Below are 15,621 nucleotides of genomic sequence, written 5' to 3'. Positions count from 1 at the left end.
GAATGGATTAAGCACCATAAATGGAGGAGAATCAGATGAAAGTGTGAGGGCAAATATACTTAGTTCTTTTTTTAATGATGTCAAACCTTTCTATTCGCCCATAACGTGTACTTTGGACGGTGTCATCATATCATAGAATGCATTCATCCTCTAACATGTTCAAAATATAAGTTCAACGTGTCCAGGCATATAGGAGCATATCATAGATGTGAATCATGCACTTGATCATCGTTAATACCCTAGGTTCATAAGAGATTGGTTTAAATTGATCAAAATGCATCTTAAAACTCATTTTTGAGAGTTTAAGAACTGTGAGGTGACTCATGACTCGAAGCGTAACTCTTGGGTCTGAACAGGTCGACTCAATTCTGGGAAACTGAATGAGTCGACTCATCCACATGTTGTGTCGACTCATTGCCTATTTCCATTTGAACCATGTAGCCATGGGTCTGAACAGGTCGAGTCATAGGTCGACTCAACCCTGGAAAAACTCTCTTTGAGTCGACTCATCCCCTATTTGAGTTGACTCATCTCCTATTTCACTTGAATAATTTTGCCTTAGGTCCATACAGGTCGAGTGACCTATATGAATAGGTCGAGTGGTCGCTGCTTGGACTCAATTTTCTGCAGTGTAATTTTGCAAAATAATTCTGTTATGTCTGTTATTTGGTCCATGCACCATATAAATATTCTAGAGTCTCTTCTTCAACAAAACAACAAGAAAAGTGAAAGATATACACCAAAGTGCTCTTCATCTTCATTCTCCATTGCATTTCTCAACAAATACACATAACAATTTTTGTTGATCATTGTGCATTGCTGTGGTGATAACGTCCAAATAGGATTGTGTAATCTTAGTTTGGGTTGAGGCTTTGTGTGGGTTTTTCTTGAATAAAACCATTAGGGTTTTGTCCTCCAAGAATTGCGGGTTTTTCACTAACCTTTGCTTCACAGATTCATCCGAGTGAAAAGTTTGAAGAATGGTAGGTTCGGTCAAACAATTAACGGTAACTAGAGGTTTGTGAAGAAAGATTAGGGTTCAAGTGACTTGCGATCGAAATCAGCCGAGCTAAAGTCTTGGAGAACGTGGAGTTCTTGTAATAAGGTAGTTGCAACCGGAGGTTTGTTCGAAGCGCTTGAAGGACTTGGTTCAACTCGAATCAAGGGGAGAGAAGTGAATAGGATCTGCAACAACACTAGGGGTTGGTTGGTGGTGATCATTACTTATTTTGTATTAACTTTGTAACTTGTTAATAAAAACATCTTAGTTCTAAATTTAGAATTAAGGGCGGACGTATCCTAAGCAAGGACGATGGGGGAATTGCCTCAACAAATCCGGTCTTGTTCTCTCTTTCTCTTATCTCTTTAAATTCTGGAGAAATTAAGTTTTGTGTGAAATTAATAGTAAAATCAATATCGCTCAATTGTTGTGCATAGTAGATGTTCGATAAATTGGTGCAATCACCTTGATTGCAACTAAGTAAAATTCCGCACTTTCAATTTGAGTGAAATTGATACTTGGTGTGAAGTGCACACCAAGTGTTTGATAAAACTAATCTCACATAAATCAATTAATATTATACTTTTTCTCTTATTGTGTTAACTCATCATTAGAGGTAACCATATCAAGGATTATAGTAATTAATTGATTGATTTAGATAGTGGTTGATTATCTTTATCTTAGTTATTTCATTCGGTTTCACGCATATCCGATCTTTCCATTAACAGACCGTTTAGACGATTGTAATCTAAGGAGATTTCGTAACCGTTAAAATCATTTTGAAAAAAAATGCTAAATTTCAAATACTGATCTATTCAACCCCCTTCTAGATAGGTACTATCGTCTAACAAGTGGTATCACGAGCGCCAGTTCATATAGTGCTTCGCATATAACTTTTTAGAAAATGATTAATAATCCTAAAGGGGCGTACAATAGGGCGCCTATTTTTATCGGTGAAAACTACAGTTATTCGAAAGATTGTATGCGTATCCATATCAACTCTATTCATAGGAAGGTATGGAAAGTCATCCAAGATGGTCCTATGGAAATAACCATGACCAATGCGGATGGTGTTGTTATACCTAAACTTGAAGCACAATGGAATGAAGAAGATGAGAAAAAGTATAGCTATGATTGGAAATCCAGAAATATGCTTATCACCGCCTTAGGTGTTGATGAGTATTATAGGGTTTCCCATTGTACTAGTACTAAAGTTATGTGGGACTCATTGCAAATTACCCATGAGGGAACCAATGATGTCAAACTAGCTAGAATCAACACTTTAACTCAAGAATTTGATCTTTTTCATATGGAGGATGGTGAAACCATTGCCGATATGCAAAAGCGATTTTCTCATTTAATTAATCGATTAAATGCTCTTGATAGAACTACCCCTAATGCTGTTGCCACTAATAAAATCTTAAGATGTCTTAACAGGGATTGGCTACCAAAGGTCACCGCGATTAAGGAAGCCAATTATCTAAGAACATTGGACATGACAACATTGTTTAGTAAGCTTCAAGAGCATGAGCAAGAGCTTATGAACCTTGAGAAACATGAGAAGAGTCAAAAGAAGGAAAAGAAGGAGAAAGCTAAGGACACCAAAAGGAAGTCTATCACTTTAAAGGCTTCAAGATATAAGTCATCCACCAATGATGCGTGTGAGAATGAATCAAGTGATGATGATAAAGATTCGAATGAAGACATGAGGCTTTTTGTAAGGAGGTATAACCGATACCTTAGAAAGAATGAAGTTCAACATTCGGATAAAAATCTTGTCAACTATAGAAGACAATCAAAATTCCCGAATCGAGATGAAGGTAAGACAACTAAGTCAAAATGATCATGCATTAATTGCGGAAAGGTCAGTCACTATAAGTCGGACTGTCCCTTATTGAAGAAAGACAAAGGAAAATACAAACACCACAACAAATCTAGCAAAGTTGGAAGATCATACATTGCATGGGAGAGCGATAGTGAGTCCTCAAGTGATGATAACTCAAGTGATGAAGAAGAAAATGTCAATCATTGTCTTACGACTCATCAAAAGAAGAAAAAGAATGTAAGTAATTCTAAATATGATCATGTTGATAAAATGTCATATTTTGATTTGCAAAATGCCTTTAGAACTCTACATAATGAGGCCAAGAAAGCTTTTAAACGCTTAGCCTCAAATAATAAAATTTTCTGTTATTTAGAAAAGAATATATCTGATTCCGAAAAGGAATTAGAAACTCTTAAGAAATATATGATAGAGGCTACTAAAGGAAAAACTGAAGATGATAAGGGATTTTGGTTTAGATGGCCTGGATGTGAAACTTGTAACATTTGGCAAAGAGAGGCTATACTCTTCAAGCTAAGTTAGACAAGGCTTTAAAACCTAAAGTTACCTTTGCTATTGATCAATCACATTTTATAAGTAACATGAATAATCCTTATCAAAAGTACACTTATGTGGTAAAGGATCAAGTTAGCAAAAGCAACTCTCATCCGAACTTAAATTGTCTATATTGTTGCAAAAGGGGACAGGCTATTGCTAAATGTCGATTTAGGAGATTTTTGGTTCCTAAAGGCATTTTTAAATGGTTGCCCAAATGCAACCAAAGTTTCACTCACACACTAGGACCCAATGAAAATTGAGTACCTCATTCCCTTGTTTAAATTTGTAGGTGGAATATCTTGAGGATATGAAGAGAACATGGGTTCTCGATAGTGGATGCTCAAGACATATGACATGTGACATTTACTTGTTCTTTGACTTTGTGTATAAGAATAAAGGGTTTGTAACCTATGGTGATAGTAACAAGCAAGCTATACTCGGAAAAGATAGTGTGGGTAATCCCTCCTTTACTACTATCTCAGACGTCCTTTTAGTTAAAGGCCTTAAGCACAATCTCATTAGTATTAGCCAATTATGTGACAAAGGATATAAAGTATTGGTTTCAAAAGATTGTTGCATGATTGAACATAGTAATAAAAAGAATGACATGCTTAAGGGCTGGAGGGTAAATAATGTATACATGCTTGACTTGAGGATCTTGGGGCTTTGCAGATAAATCCCATGCCTTGGGCTTGTGGATTATTGTGATCATTAAGTACACATGCATATGATATGATATGCATGTGATGTATGCTTAATGTTCAGGGATCAAGAGAGTTATATGGGGTAGGGAAAATTGTAGGGTATGATAATTGCCCCTATTTAATCTTCTCGGACCGAAGGTATGAATAACAACGGCTTCCAATGCATTCATGGTAGGAGGGGATTAAATACTAGTAGGAGTAACCAGCAATTTTCTCTTCTGGGGATAATGGTGAAAGAAATTGATTTGTTGGGGGTTATACATGGCTATGATTATGCATGCAATATGATGTATGCAACATAAGTATCTTTTGATGTAAAAAATTTCATGAAGATGGAGGGAAGAAACTCTGCTGGGGAATTAACATCTCTGAAAAAGAGAAAAAACGATTTCCCCTAGCAACGAATGGGGAGAAAAAGAAGGTAATTCCTAGCAACGGCTGGAAGTCCTAACTCTGGCGGGGAGAACATAGATTCAGCGAAGATTCCTAGCAACAGCTGGAATACCTGATATCTATTGGGATCAACCAAGTGAACTCAGCGATAATTCTTAGTAACGACTAGAATACCTGATTTAGTGGGGGAATAATAACTAGGTTCATCGATGATTTCTAGAAAAGATTGAAATACCTGACTTTGCTGGAGATAAACAAGATACGATGATGATTCTTAGAGACGACTAGAATACCCGACCATGTGAGGAAAAGAAGTCGTTTAGTGACGATTCTTGGTGATGGTTGGAATGTCTGACTTGGCTGGGGATAAACTTCTCGAGAAGTTACAATGATGATTCTGAGTGACGGCTAGAATAGTTGACTCTGCTGAGGAAAAAAGAGAAATTCAGTGACGATTCCTAGCAACGGATGGAATACCTGACATCTATTGGGGGAAGACAACTAGGTTCAGTGATGATTCCTCGTGAAGATGGGAATACCTGACTCATGTTGGGGAAGAAAGTTCAAAGATGATTGTTAGCTATGGCTGTGAATATCTGACTCGGCTTGGGGAATAAGCCTAAAAATACCTCACGTTTAATAAAAAGGGGAGAGTTCAATGACGATTTTTAACAACGGCTAAGAACACCTGACTCTGTGGGGATGAATGAAAAGGTGGTAATGAGTCTCTGGGGATAGAATAAGTACAGTGAAGATTCTTTAGCAACGACTTAAAATACCTGACTCTTTTGGGGAAACCAGTTGAGAGAGAAAATGACAGTTCAGTGACGATTCCTGGAAACATATAGAAATACCTAACTCTGTTTGGGGAGATGTTGAAAATTGACTTTATTGGGGGAAATTCCTAACAGCGGTTTGGAAGTTTCGTGATTCAATTTAATGTAAGTTTTCAGAAGATACTTATGATATGATGTCATGTATGCAAGATGCTGATGCTTGGGTTACTGCAGGAGGATTATGTAAATGCAAGGTTTGTAAGTTGTGCCAAGTAATGATTGGGCTGGAAAGTTTGACTGGGGAAAGCGTGCTGACTTTCTGACTTTCCAATGTAATATCATTTTGAGAAAAAGTCATGTTTCACAGACAAAGGAGGAAAAGTAAAAATATCAAGCACAAATGAGGGAATTGATTTTATTGATGAATGGCCCCAAAAATGGGGGATTTTGTATAAAGAAGGAATTCCTAAAAGAGGTGATTGCGAAAAAAAATTAAAAAACTATAATGGCAATAAAACATCTCGTATTTCCACCAAATTCCAATTCTGCTATAGTCTTTATGCCTTTTGTCGTCCTTTAATCTTGCTTTAAGAAGGAGAGTGATTGGATTGGCTTGCTGGGGAAGCCACTAGATTGACTCGATGCGGAGGGAAAAAAGATTCTTTACAGGATGCAGTCTTTTGCTTTTGTTAAATCCCTAATTTTTGCCTAGATCTCCCTTTCCGGTTTTCAGTCTACCAGGATACCCATTTTTGCATGAGTTGTCCTTTCGGGTTTTCAACTTATCGAGCTCTCCCTTTTTTTCAAGCGTATTATTTTTTGACTACATCCGCATTCATAGGGGATGGAAGATCTTCACCATCCATAGTTGTAAGGATCAAGGATCCTCTAGAGAAGACCTTTCTTACAACGTATGGGCCTCCGTAGTTCGGATTCCATTTTCCCCTTGGATCGGTGTGAGTGGGAAGAATCTTCTTCAATACAAGATCACCGGCCTCGAGACTGCGACAGAAGAATTTCTTGTCATATGCCCTCTTGATGCGCTTTTGGTAAAGCTAGCCATGGAAGATGGTTGCCAAGCGCTTCTCATCAATGAGGTTCAGCTGGTCAAATTGGGCTTGAACCCAGTCGGCTTCATCAAGCTTGACATTGGTTAAAATCCTTAAGGAAGGAATATCAACTTCAACAGGAAGGACAACATCCATGCCATACATGATAGAAAAGGGAGTTGCCATAGTGGAAGTCCGTACTGAGGTATGATAACCATGTAATGCGAACGAGAGCATTTCGTGCCAATATTTGTAGGTTTCCACCATATTTTGCACGATCTTCTTAATGTTTTTGTTAGCTTCCCCGATAGCGCCATTCATCTTATGCTTATAAGTAGATGAGTTGTGGTGGTCGGTTTTGAAGCTTCGACACAACTCTTTCACCATCTTGTTATTGAGGTTAGATCTATTATCAGCAATGATCTTGTTGGGGACCTCATAACGACTAATGATTTATTTCCTTATGAACCGAGCCACCACTTGTCTGGTCGCGTTGGTGTATGAGACCGCTTCCACCCATTTTGTGAAATAGTCAATGGCTACGAGGATGAAGTGATGTCCATTCAAGGCAATTGGCTATATGTGTCCGATTACATCAATACCCCACATGGAAAAAGGACAAGGTGGTGTCAAGACATTGAGTGGTATTGGTGACACATAGATCTTGTCGGCGTATATCTGACATTAGTTACATGTTTGGACATGGCGATGACAGTCAACCTCCATGGTCATCCAATAATAACCGACCCTCAAGATCTTTTTCACCATGGTGTGTCCACTGGCATGCATTCCAAAAGATCCCTCATGGATTTCCATTATGATCTGGTTTGCTTCTTGCTTGTTCACACATCTTAGCAAACCTGAATCATAATTTCTTTTGTATAGTACCCATCCACTTAAGAAGAACTTGGATGACAGTGTTTGAAGAAACTTCTTGTCGGTGATTGATGTGTCCTTAGGGTATTCTTGGTCCTCTAAGAATCTCATGATGTCATAGAACCAAAGATAACCGTCGGCTTCGTCTTCGGATGCCAGGCAGTAAGCAGGCTCGTCCAAGTAGTTGAGGTAAAAGGATGGTGCTTCATTCTTCCACTTGACCTTAAACATGGATGCCAAAGTTTACAAGGCGTTAGCTAGCTCATTATCTTTTCGAGGAATGTGATTTCGTCAAAGTAAGGGATCAGTTTCAGGACATACTCCTTGTAAGGGATGATCTTGTGATCTCTAGTGTCCCAATCTTCTTTGACTTGGCTAACAACCAAGGATGAATCTCCGTAGACTTCAAGGATTTTGATCCTAAGATCAATCGCAACTTCAATACCAAAGATACATGCCTCGTACTCCACCATATTGTTTGTATATTGAAAACACAACCTTACGGTGAAGGGGATATGGAAACTAGTTAGGGAGGTGATGACTGCCCCAATGCCATTACCATGAGGGTTAGAAGCTCCATCAAACACCAAGGTCCGTCGGGGTCCAGGCTCTGGTCCTTCCTCGGGGTCGGGGATGTTGCAATTCCTAATCAATATTATATCCTCATCGGGGAATTCGAAGCGCATAGACTGGTAGTCCTCTAAGGGATAATGTGAAAGGTAGTTGGACAATACACCCTCTTTAATGGAATTTTGAGTGACATGTTAGATGTCGTACTCGGTTAAAGCCATTTGCCATCGGGCCACTCTACCGGTTAGAGAAGGCTTCTCGAAGATGTATTTGACAGGGTCCATCTTGGAGATTAATAATGTTGTATGAGTGAACATGTATTGTCTTAAGCGTTTGGCAGCCCAAGGTAGTGCACAACAAGTGTTTTCAAGCATCGAATATCTACTCTCGCAATCCGTGAACTTCTTGCTTAAGTAGTATATTTCATGTTCTTTCCTACCATTCTCGTCATGTTGGCCGAGGACGCATCCCATGGATCCTTTGAGTATGGTGAGGTACATAATAAATGGTCTTCCAAGAACACGAGGCATCAAAACAGGAGGTTCTTGCAAGTACTCCTTTATCTTCTCAAAAGCTCTTTGGTAATCTTCGTTCCAAATGATGGTCTGATCCTTTCGAAGAAGTTTAAAGATCGGATTACAAGTGGCTGTAAGGTGGGATATGAATCTAATAATGTAGTTCAATCTACCTAGGAATCCTCAGACTTCCTTTTCAGTTTTGGATGGAGGCATAACTTGTATGGCCCTCACTTTCTCGGGATCTACCTAAATGCCATGTTGGCTGACGATAAAACCTAGTAATTTACCATATCATACCCCAAACATGCACTTGTTGGGATTAAGCCTCAATTTGAACTTCCTCAACCTCTCAAACAACTTTTCTAGATTGACAAGGTGTTCCTCTTTAGTTTGAGATTTGGATATCATATTGTCAACGTAAACCTCGATCTCTTTATGAATCATATCGTGAAAGAGAGTGACCATGGCTCGTTGGTATGCTGCACTAGTGTTCTTTAATCCAAAATGCACAACCTTGTAGTAGAAGGTGCCCCATGGGGTTATGAAAGTGGTTTTCTCCATATCCTCTTGGGCCACTCAGATCTGGTTATATCCGGAGAAACCATCCATAAAGGAGAAAATAGAGAACTGAGCGGTGTTGTCTACTAGCATATCAATATGGGGTAGTGGGAAGTCATCTTTGGGACTTGCTCTATTCAGATCTCTATATTCTATGCACATTCTTACTTTGCCGTCCTTCTTGGGCACAAGCACAATGTTGGAAATCCATTGGGGATAGTTGGAGAATGCTAGGAAACCGGTGTTGAGTTGTTTTTATACCTCCTCCTTGATCTTCATAGCCATGTCAGGTCGAGTCCTTCGTAGCTTTTGCTTTACGGGAGGGCATTCTTCTCTAAGAGGCATACGATGGACTACAATGTAAATACCGAGGTCGGGTATGTCTTGGTATGACCATGCGAATACATTCATGTACTCCTTCAAGAGCTTGATCAACTTTGTCTTCACCTCGTCGTGTAGGGATGAGCCTACTCGGACTTCCTTTGCCTCCTCGATTATTCCAAGGTTGACCACTTCCACCAATTCTTCATGCGGTTAGATGACCTTTTCCTCTTGCTTGAGCAGTCTTGCCAATTCTTTGGGAGCTCGACATCTTCATCACAATCCTCGTCGGCTTGATTGATCGGGTTATCAAAGTCATATGATACTATAACAGAATTGTCATTGGTGATTATCGAGGGTGATCTGCATGATTTTAGGGTTCATGCTTTTATTGATATCAAAGAAATAAAAATGCTTTGAAAATAATTTTTAAGGAAAAAGAAAATTTCCATTTTTGGAAAGTGAAATAATAAATGAAAGACAAGGATCACAAAATTGAATGCGAATCGTGGATTTTTCATTAATGATTAAAAAGGGAAATTCATTGAAGCCCTATAAACTATTCCCCCATGCCTTGGGCTTGACATGGGTTCTTTGGATTAAAAAGGGAAAATAACAAGTAAAATTACATCTTAATCATGGTTTCTTCAGGAACTTCTGTCACGGTTCACTTGGTGGAACCCCTTCCTTTGGTCTTCATGAAGATTAATCAAGTGTCGTCTTTCTTATCTTCCTCCAAAGCACATACATGACCGTCAACTAAGTGGTTGCCACTCGATAAATATTCTGACAATGGGAGCACTTGCCCCTTCTTAGCTATTGATGACAACTTCTTCAAGTTTTGGGAGTTATATCCCAATCCCAAACGATCATTATTGTTGGGTAACTCAAGCATTCTTCTCCATCCTTGAGGGTGTCCATTCTTTATGATAGTCAAGGCGTCTTGGAGAGAGGCCATCAGAAATTCGGCAATCTTTGATTCATCCCTTACTGGGCAAACCATTTTGACGTTGATAACTTTAAACGACTGAAATGAGATTTCCTTCATTTCTCCATCTCCTTCAATGTAACGGAAAGATGCGAGATGACTCACCACAATATACTCCTCACCTTCTATGATAAGCAGTTTATCGTCAACCAAAAATTTCAACATTTGGTGGAGCGTTGAAGTAACGGCTTCGGCTGAGTGAATCCATGGCCTCCCAAGTAGACATCTGTAAGATGGATGGATGTCCATGACAAAGAAAGTGATAAAGAAGGTATGGGGACCAATCTTCATAGGAAGATCAACTTCACCGGTCACGGTCCTCTTTAACCCATCAAATTATCTCAGCGTAAGCTCACCCGATTTCATTGTCAGTCCTTCAATGCTTAACTTAGCAAGGGAGCCTTTGGGAATCACATTGAGGCAAGATCTAGTGTCTACCAAAACTCTTGATAGAACTATGTCCATGCACTCAATAGAAATATGGAGAGTCTTGTTGTGATTTTTTCCCTCAGTGGGGAGCCCCTTGTCACTAAAACCCAAGCTTAAACTAGTAGCGGTGTTGTTAACTACTCCTTCAAACCGGCACACTAAAATATCTTGTAGTACATGAGCTGTTTATAAGAATTTCACCAAGACATCCCTATGCGCTTATGAGCACATCAACAGAGACAACATCGATATTTTTGATGGTGTTTGGTTGAGTTGATCAACCATTCGATAATCGCTCTTTTTGATAATGTGTAAGAACTCTTCTATCTCATTGGCAGGTACAGGGCCTTGCCTTTGTTGAGTATCGTCGATTTTCCTTCCCTTGTCTAAGGTTTAAGGATTGCTAGTACCAATTGGAGGAGGTGCAGGTGCAAAGATCCTTCCATTTCTTGTGACTCTGCCAGTTCCGACGATGCTGATTATTGGATCCTTGGACTTTATTGGTTCTTCTTGAATTTTCTGACCATGGATGTAGACTGAGGTGTCATACACCCATGGGGTTGCCTTGGTGTTATTGTAAGGGAAAGGTGTTGGAACCGTTATTACTATTGGAGCAACATGATTTGCTTAGAGAGTTAACTGAGATAGGTTATACAAAATTTGCAGATGGGGGACTTCATCGTATATTATCTCGAGAGTGGACACGTCTTTGAGTGTAGAGGGTTGATGAATTAAAAGAATTCCTTGATTCATCATAATATGAATAGAGGCCTTGAATACCTCACACTATTCCGGGTCCTTTAAACAATGTTCACAAGTCTTGGTGCAAATTGAGAATGTGTCACTTTTCATGAGTATGTTCTTGATTTCAATGATCGGAGTCTTTAATTCACTGATAGAGGTTATCACCTTCCTCCATCGTCCAATTCTACCATATTCACATTTTCTTTATTGTGCGAAGGCATAGAGTTGTTGTTTACATTCGGGTTGTTGGGCACGAATGTAATTGCCTTTGATCAATTAGATCTTGGACTTTGCACTTCAAAGCTTTGCAATTCTTGATAAAATGTCCGGGAGCACCTGAATGGAATTTGCAATGGGCACTTGCATCATTATCGGGAGGAAGAACCACTGGTGGGGGTCCCAACTCCCTTAGTTGTACAAGTAATCCTCTTACTAAGTATGGTAAAATATGCCTGTACGACATAGGAACCGAGTCAAACCTTCTTTCAGGCCTTCTTGCTCTTTGTTGTTGTTGTTGATATGGTGGTTGTGGTTGTTGTTGTTGTTGCTGTGGTTGATAACATTGTTGACATTTTTGTTGTTGGTAGTGTTGATGTTGTTGTTGTTGAGGTTGAATGAGAATAGTAAACAGTTGTTGTTGAATTGGTTGGACGGAGGCCACTTGTTGATATGGAACTTGATAAGCTGGAGTCCTTGCTCGGATGACTTTTGTTGCATTAGTCTCGCCTTCTCTTTTCTTTCCATAGGGAATGAAAGGTTTCTTTTCTACGTCGGATGTACTTGCAGAGTTTTGAATTTTACCCATCTTGATCATGTTCTCGATCCTTTGACCGGCCAACACTAAATCAGATAAGTCGGAGGAGGTACTTCCCACCCTTCTATCGAGGTAAGGGCCTTGTAAGTTGCCCATGAATATGTATATCAATTCTCGTTCTGACAATGGAGGTTGCACTCTGGCTGCTAGCTCCTTCCACCTTTGAGCGTATTCTTTAAAGGTTTCCTTAGACTTTTGTGTTAAATTTTGTAACTGTGTGCGGTTCAGCGCCATATCAGTGTTGTAGTGATAGTGTCCGAGGAAAGCTTCAGCCATCTCTCTCTAAGTACGAATATGAGTTCCCTCAAATTTCATGTACCAATCTAGGGATGCCTCATTTAGTGAATCTTGGAAAAAGTGCATTAAAATTTGGTCATCATTGGAATAGGCAGCCATTTTCCGATAGTAGGCTCTGATGTGGGTTTTAGGGTCACTGGCTCCCTTATACTTCTCAAAGTCGGGGACTTTGAATTTGGCCAAGGTAACCACGCCAGGCACCAAGCACATTTCAGCTGCATCAAGACCTAATACATCAGTACTCTCCATTGCTTTAAGTTTTTCCTCAATGGCCCTTACTTTCTTCTCTACTTCATTGATCGTCAAACCAAAAGCATCGTATTGAGAGGCAACCTTAAGGCTAAAGAAAGCATCATATTGATCATCTATCTCAACGACAGGAGGATGAAGATTGACATGTGAGACACCGCCGAGTACGCCTATGTGGACTGAAGGGTCAACTTGAGGATGAGGAATCAGAGTCTTGACCACCGGAGGAATGGAAGAATTAGCAGAATTAACACGATGGTTCATGTCTTCTTGCATCTTATCCATAATCTCTTGGCCCCTTGCGACCGCTTGTATCGTTTCCACTAGTTTCCCCACCTGGGACCTCACTTGGGATACTTCTTCTTGGAGTGCGGCTTGGTTTTGCCGAAGTTGCTCCATTACGACTTGTTGGTGTCTTCAGTATTGTACCGGAAAGTCAACTTTTGAGTATGGTTCTGATTAGAAAAGGGTGGACGAATGAGGTTTTGTTTTCATTTTTTAAAAGATGCAAATGATGCATGTTTTTTTGTTTTTATGTTAATGCAAAACTCTTTTAGTTAATCGTGTTTATTTATGGCTAGAAAATACTCAATGATTTATGTTTACAATCAAAGATAAAGGAAAGCACATTAGAGAGAATCACAAAACTTTTATTCATCCTTTGAAGGGAAATCCAAACATGTTACAATACATAGAAGTTGCAAAGTACAAGTAGTTGAAACAAATAAACTTACTATATGTCAACCCTAAAAGTGACCCCTTGAGACTTGCGGAGAGCCTCAATGTCGGTAATAAGTTAGGCCATCATCTTCTTGCAGAATTTGACGAAGTGATAGACCTCCTTAGGTTATTGTATGGGCACATAATCAGGTCAACCTCCTTCAACTTGTCGGGAAAGTCTTGGAGGGCATAGTTAGTCAGCACCGTCATGTTGGCGTATTTGTCCGTCCACTTGTTGTAAAGGGTTTGGATATTATGGATGATTTCATCCCTTTGAGCAATGGTAGCTTTAGCTTCATGGAAACGCTCCTCCCAATATCTACAGTTGTTTTGCAACTCCACATATACTTGGTCGTAGATTCCCATCTTGAGATTCTTGATTTGCTTGCAAGCTCGTCCAAGGTTGAACTGCTCGCACGAGAAGATTTGGTGAATATTCTTTCTCTCTATATATTCCTTAGCTGAAAGGTCCTTACACTCCTTGAGAGTGGTTCTAAGCTCGAGGATTTGGGCTTCGTAATCCTCCCTCGATTCTTTCTTCATAGCATTAGACCTTTCAACGGTCTTCTCAAGGTTCTTGATGGTTTAGAACACTTGATCCAACTTGTCATTACAGAAGTCTAGCTCAGAATTAGCTCCTTGTAGAGCTCTACAAACCCAAACTCTTTTGCCTTCGGCTATTCAGAGCCTCTTCTTTCTATCCTCGAATTTTTCACAAACTTGCTTACCCTTATCTTCCAAGACGTGATTACGTTCCTTGGCACGATTGAGTTGGACTCATAATTGAGTGTTCTCTTGCTGAAACTCTTTTATTTGGTTGGTAATCTTCCGTGTCCTCTTATAGGATAGGCTTGGGCTCGAGCATTAACGTGAATGGAGAAGGTTCAAACAAAAACGACATATTGACAACCCTAGCCTTATCTTTTACCCACACAAAGTAGGGTTCCTTGGCTAGGATGTTATTCTTACCCCATTCTTGGTCAATACGGACTATGTTTGTCCAAGCGTTTCACACTCTCTTCACATTTAAATAGAGCGGATCCACGATATTGACGATAAAAGGAATGAAGTCTCTTTCCTCGGGAGGACTCAACGTGGCGTACCCCAATTGTCTTTTGAGTAAAGCGGGGTTATAGTTGATACAACCTTGCATTCCTATTATGGGTATGTTTGGGAACCCTCCACATCTTGCAATGACTTCTTTTGTATCACATTTCTCTCTTGTACAATAGGATTGAACTGGCGGAGAGAGATGCAAACTTTTGAGGCCACGTAAAATTGCTTTGAGCAAAAGGTCCATGTTGAGGCATGCAGGTCCTCATCCACAAGAACAGCAGGGGAGAACAACATAGGAAGGTACCTCTTTTCTTCTCATGCCTTGTATGGAAGGTATGATAGAAGTCGGCAAGTAGAAACAGCACCAGGTTCTTTGTTAGAAAGACTTCAAATGCCAAGTGATCCACAAACGTATCCACATTTGGGAATAGAATAATTCCATGAATCATAAGTGCTAAGGTTGTACTACAGATGTCAGGTCTTTCTTCCTTTAACATTTCCCAAGCATGGGCTTCGAGGAAATTTTGAGTCAAAGCCTTGACGGAGCCTTTAGTGCCCCAATTAGCCACTAGCTTGTTGGCATTGATACCCAAGACAATGGAGAGCTCGGTCAAGCAGAAACCCACTTCCAATTTGGGAAATGGGTTATATTCCTTTATTGATCGGTTGAGGAGTCTCTCAAGGTCTTCCAGGGTTGGAGAGATTTGGAAGTCGGGGAAACTGAAGCATCTCAGAGGGACATCATAGTATTCGGCCATTATAGTGATAACACCATAATCAATTTTCTCGGTTAGAAGATCTATGATGTTCCCAAAAGTGGCTCTAAACTTGTTCTCCTTGAGGGATGTTACCTTTGAGATGAGGACCTTCAATGAGCTGATGTTGGGACTCTTGAATTTGAAGGTAGACGTGCTTTTCCTTATTAAGGAATCCATGATTGTGTCGGTAAAAAGTCTTGTAATTCTGTGTTTGAACAAACAAAAGTCTTAATAGCTTTTCTTATTAATTTGATGATGAATGAATTTATGTATGAATGAATGATTGGTTTTATTTATTTCCACGAAACTTAGGCATGGGTTCAAAGTTTAGGACCATCATGATGAAGCATGAGGTTTAATAATGACTGCTTAGTAAACCAAGGTTCTAGCTTTGCATGATCTAAGGCTTTTGTAAAATGGG

Source organism: Lathyrus oleraceus, chromosome 6, assembly GCF_024323335.1.
Source record: "Lathyrus oleraceus cultivar Zhongwan6 chromosome 6, CAAS_Psat_ZW6_1.0, whole genome shotgun sequence".
Classification (NCBI taxonomy): Eukaryota; Viridiplantae; Streptophyta; class Magnoliopsida; order Fabales; family Fabaceae; genus Lathyrus; species Lathyrus oleraceus.
Note: the sequence above shows the minus strand (reverse complement) of the source record.